Source organism: Ochotona princeps, chromosome 5 (genome assembly GCF_030435755.1).
Source record: "Ochotona princeps isolate mOchPri1 chromosome 5, mOchPri1.hap1, whole genome shotgun sequence".
NCBI classification, from domain to species: Eukaryota; Metazoa; Chordata; class Mammalia; order Lagomorpha; family Ochotonidae; genus Ochotona; species Ochotona princeps.
Window position 1 is genome coordinate 9516597 of NC_080836.1, and position 6035 is coordinate 9522631.

The following is a 6035-nucleotide window of genomic DNA, read 5'->3' on the forward strand; positions in this document are numbered from 1 at the left end:
GGAAGCAAGATGCTCCCAGCTGAAAGCACCTGGCATCTCCTCAGGGGTCCAGGCATCTGATATTATCACTAGTCATGGGCTAAAGAGGCAGGCATGTTCTCATCCAGGGTCCCTGGAGAAGGCGCTGACATGAATTTGGACTGGCCAGCTCTGAGTTTCCAGCAGGAGGGTGTGTGTGTGTGTGTGTGTGTGTGTGTGTGGCTTGTGTCATGGATTCTCATTGGGGGAGGGGAATCTTTGGAGTATGTGGGTACATGCTTGAGTGTAGGTGCATATGTGTGAGTATATATGACTGGGTATGTGTATGTAGGTACTTGCATGTGTGTGAGAGCACACATGTGCTTATACATGTATGTATGCATGTATATATGATAGTGTGGGAGGGCTGTGCAAGCAGGGCAGAAGGATGGAGGGGGAGTGGGGAAGCAGAACTGAAAAAAGGACTTTGGTGACCCAGAATTTTGGGGGCTGGGCATGGCATGACAAGAAAAGGTGGTAATAGAAACACCCTAAGGGTGTCAGGTGTCCTTACAGTAGGCCTACTGGGTGGGTTGCATCCAGGTCAGGCCAAGGAGCAGTGGATAGAGACATCTAGCATGTTGGGACACTCCCAGGTCATCCTGAACCTGGGTGGTGGGGCTGGGCAGAGGTGGTCCTGCTTCTCCTGTTCTTCAGCAATGGGCTTTTCAGCTTGCTGTTGGCCGTGCATCCTTCTTTGTCAGCTCCTGTGAGGATGCTCATGTCTCCAGTTTGAAAATCCTGCATGAAGCGAGTCAAGCCTTGGCAGAAAGGCCAGCTGAGAATTTTACGCTTGGTTGGAACCTAAATGCTTTGTGAGCGTTCCAGGAACCAGTGAATTCTACAAAGGAAGACACTCACTCCTTCCCACTTGGCTGTGATCAGAATTTGAACCTAGACCTGTTAAGTGGGCCAGAGTGAAGATAGCCACACTATAACCTATAGCATGACTCAAGTGTGCTTCTTAACGCAATGCCAACTCATAGCCTGTTAGTCTTTTCATATTGCTCTCCTGTTTGGGTACATGATCTGATTGCATCATTGCCGGCCACAGGACATGCGGAGGCGGTGTGTGGGGCAGTGACGCAGCAGCCAGCTCAATGCTGGGTTCCAGGCTCAGAGTGTGGCACCGTGTGCAGGCTTCACTCTCTCAGCTTCATTTTCCCTGTTTGTCAAATGACACAGGCTGTTCTGCATGAGTACGAGGGATCTGCAACAGGTTCAAGAGAAATGTTCTTCATTGAAAAAACTGCCTGGATTTCACAACTTTTGGGGCACCCAAATAGACTGATCTTTCAAAAAAAAAAGTAACTGCGTTTATTTGAAGGGAAACAGGGAGAAAGATTGTCCATTTGTAGCTTCACTCCCAGAATACGCACAAAAGCTCAGGCTGAGTTAGGCGGAAGCCAGGAGCTGGGAACACAACGGTCATCACCTCCTCTTCCTCGAGATGTGCATTAGCAGGAAGTTGGAATTAAGATAGATTTGAGACTTAAATACAGACATTTTGATAAGGACTGTAGACATTCCAAGAGTTTTCTTAGCCATTACCCAGATGCTTTTCCCTAAAGTTACCTCTTATTTTATCTGCTATGATTTTAGTTTGGGGTTGGGGGCGGAGGGGAAGGGCCCTTGAAGATGTAGAGACAATTTGGTATATATAGTATGAAACTTTCAGGCAGCCACGTCAGGTGGCGGGGGGAGAGGGCGGGTGTTTCAGAACACGAGTCCTATGGATAAGGGGGAGTTCCTACAGAGATAATGGATCAGCCTAGAACCGGCACAGAGAAGCACACCAAAATCCATTTGTCTCGATTTTGCACTTCCTGAATTTCAAATTGCTTGAAGAACATTTGCTCTCAAACACCAGCGTCACTGTAGATCTCCCTTATGTCTGCTTTCAGCAATCGGCTCTGAGGCTCGTGCTGTGGTGCAGCAAATTAAGCCACTGCCTGCAGCATCAGCATCCCATATCAGAGTGCTGGCTCGAGTTCCCAGCTGTTCTGTTCAGATGTGTGAGAAAGCAGCAGAAGAGGCTTACATCTTTGGGCTTCTGCATCCCTGTAGGAGATGTGGATGGAGCTTCAGGCTCCTGGCTTCTACCTGGCCCCATCTCAGCTGTGGTCATTGGGGGAGTGAACTAATGGCTGGAAGATCTCTCTCTCTCTGTTTTTCAAGAAATAAAATAAAATAAAAAAAAAGATAAAATGGGCTCTGCTTTGTACTAAATGCCCAGTGGCAGGAAATGGAGCAGCCATGGAAAACCTAGATGGTAGATCTATTTTTGTACTGAGTAGAAGAGTTCACCATTTTAACTGTGTCACTCGATGAACAGCACCATCGATGTACTTCTTTCTAGTGCTTCCTATGGGGGTATAAATTCAAATATAGAAATCCCCAAATGGGAGGAACTGCGGTTATAGCAAAGACTCTGACATCTATCATGTAGCAGGAGCAACTCTCCACATCAATCACATTTTTAAAAATTTGAAACAATGAAAGCTGGGCTGGCACTGTGGTGCAGCAAGCAACGTGAGGTTGACGTCCCACAAGGCACTGGTTTAAGTGCTGTCTGCTCCACTTCCAGTCCAGCTCTCTGCTAACAATCCTGGGAAAGCAACGGAGAGGGCTCAAACCCCTGGGCCCCTACACCCACCTGGGAGATTCAAAGGAAGCTCCTGGCTCCTGGTTTCAGACTGGCCTTAGTTCTCGCCATTGCAGGTGTTTGGGGGAGTGAACCAGCAAGTTGAAGATCTCTCTCTTTCTTTGCAACTCTGACTTCCAAATAAAAAAAGAATTAAACAACAACAAGAAAAAATCAAACACCAGGTCCCCTTGATTCCTAGCCCCCTTCCAACAGCCGTTGTGACTGGTTGTCTACCAGCATCTTTCCCATCTAATTTTGGTGTCTGCATATTCAACACTGTTCTCCATGAGTGATTTGGAGAGTTGTTTTTGTGCTTCTAAAAATGTCGACAAATGATCTCATCCTAGAAGTTTTATTCTGCAGCTCTCCTCTTTGATGGAGCGTGATGTTTCTGAGAACCATTGACGCTGATTCATAGAGAACTAGTTGTTATTTATGGGCTGAGCCGTGTTCCATCAAATGAACATTCCACATCATATTTGTTGGTTCTCTGAGGGTCGGGCCTTTGTCACTGACAGCCTTTGTCAGCTGTCATTGGCTGTATGTGGTTAATATTCACACTCAAGAGGGCCTCGAAAAGGCTCAAGGAAAACAGATTTCAGAGAGAAAGTGGAAGAAAATTTAAAAAAAAACAAAAACAAAAAGAGAACATATATTTTCCATGAAGTTCTTCATGTTTATTCAACTCTGAATTAACCAAAGGTGGAATCATTGGGTCTCCACGGAAGCACATTTCAATAGCTTATATATTTTGAGTTGTTGATCAGTATCTTCCTTCCTCCTTTCTTCTCTCTCTCTCTCTCCTCTTTCTTCTCTCTCTGTATATGTCTGTTCAATCTTTCTATCTATCTAATCTATTTCTATGAGAGTGTTTATGTGGAAAATGGAATTGACTGATGTTTATTTTGGTGGAAAAGACTTTTGAAACACATGCATAGTTTTTTCATAACATGCATTTTCCCAAAGACTTTAAAAAACTTTGTGTTTATATGGGTTTCAAAAGTTCTTTGCACCCAGGTAAGCTTACCTTTTAATTCAATGTTCTATGGACTATTTAAGTGAACTGTATGTGCTTTCATCTTAGACTATGCTTTTTTCAACAAATATTTCATAAATAATCCCATATTAATTATAAGTGTTTATTGTTTTATTTTTAGCAACTTATTTATTTTATTTGAAAGTCAGAGTTACACAGAGAGCGAGAAAGGGGGAGACAGAGAGAGAGAGAGGGAGAGGGAGGGAGAGAGAGATATCAATTCATCTTCTGTCTGCTGGTTCACTCCTCAAATGGATGCAATGGCCAGAGCTGGGCCAGGCCAGAGACTGGAACTAGAAATTCCATCTGGGTCTCCCATGTGGGTATTAGGGGCACAGTGCCTCAGGTATCATCTGCTGGACTTTGTAGCATTAGCAGGACTTTTAGCTGCTGTTGCTATAGTATGCTGGTGTCTCAACTGGTGGTTTAACGTGCTAGGCCACAACTCTGGCCTCATCATTCATTATTCTCAATCTCTCTGTTGCTTTCTTTTTTTAAAGTTTTATTTTTATTTTGATTGGAAAGGCAAATTTACAGAGAGAAGAAGAGACAGAGAGAAAGATCTGTTCACTCGTTCACTCCCTAAGTGACCACGATGGCTGGACCTGAGCTGATCCGAAGCCAGGAGTCACCAGTTTCTTCCAAATTTCCCATATGGGTACAGGGTCTCAAAGCCTTGGGCCATTCTCTGTTGTTTTCTCAGGCCACAAGCAGGGAGCTGTATGAGAAGAGGAGCAGCCAGGATGTGAATTGGTACCCACATGAGATACTGGTGCATGTAGGGTAAGGATTCAGCCACTGGGCCATCGTGTGGGACTCTGTCTCTCTCTTTTCAGGATTTTATTTATTTGAAAGGCATATACATAGAAAGAAGGAGATACACAAAGAGAAGGTCCATTTGCTTTGGAGACAGTTCTTGGCATACACGAGACATAGACTGCCTGGTTTTGTGTCTGGTAAGGTCTGAGTGACCATAGCATGATCCTTGACTTGGTGGGGCGGTGGCTGGGGTTCTACTTGGCTGAAGGGCACTGGGGTCAACTCCTGTGGTTGTAGGAATGACCGGGGGGCAGGTGTATCACCAGCTGTCCAAACTGTGGATCAGTTAGGGCTACTACTGACAGCTGCTGAGAATTAGTTTTGCTGTCTCCAGTTAGTTTCCTCCTGGGAGTCCTGCAGCGGCAGGTTCTTGGTTTGGGATTATATGTGATGTTATCAAACCCCAGGGGCACATGTGTCTCCTGGTCCCACTGAAGGATCTGGATGAGTCTGTGTATTTGCATTGCAGAGCCGCTTCCTGTGGGTGCTGATGCCTCTGGTCTGAGTGGTGAGAGTTTAAACCCATGCGAGTGCATTCCCAGGGGTCACTCTCTCTGGGTTTTGTTTTCACTCACATTTTTTTTGAGGAGTAGGTGGTGTTACGGGAGGGCTGTAGTTGGCCGTGGCCACAGAAACTCCGTCCGGCTTCAAGTGAGGCTGTGGCAAGTGGTCTCATCTCTGGAATGATAATAAAGACCCAAAGGGAACAGTTTTTCATGATTTTCTGCAAGTCTGCCAAATCAATCAGAGTTTTTGAGATTAAGGATAAGAAGTGTGGAAAGAAAACAAAACAATACTGGTTAAGAGAGATGTGGTTTCCTGTCCTGAATGATCAATGGGCATTTTTACTAGAGAGTGAATTTAGTCAACATTACAGCCTGGATGTGTGTGGTTACCCCTGCCCTCCAAATTTACATGTGGAAATCCTTACTCCCACAGTATGAAGGTAGCAAAAAGTGGAGCCAGTGGGAAGTCATAGGGTTCCAAGGATGGGACTCTGATCATGGGATTAGTGCCCTTGTAGTCTCCAGGGCTGCCCCCCCCGCCCCCCCGCCCCCCCCCCCCGCCCCACCCCGCCTCGCTCGCTCGCTCACTCTCTAGCGAGCACTTATCCGAGCAGGACCATGCGAGCACCCTGATCTCAAGACTCCCAACTTCCAAAACTGTGAGAAGCACATTTATGTTGATCTTTAGCTATACTAACCATTTAGTAAATATTTTGATACGATTTAATAACCAGCAGGTGCTGGACCACCTAGTTGAAGAAAAAACTAATCAATTGCTTGTGACAACAGCCACGTACAAAATAAGTTAATTCAGCTAGTGTTAACCCCTTGCTGTCTACACAGCCTGCAGTTGTTATCTAAGCCCGTTTTCCGTGGCTGTAAAACACCTGAGGCTGGGCACTTCACAAAGAAGTGTGCTCTTGTTAGCTCATAGTGTTGAAGATGGGGATTTGAGATTGGGTAGCCCAGGGAGAGATCTGGGGTGAGATGGAGAACCTCAGGGTTAGGT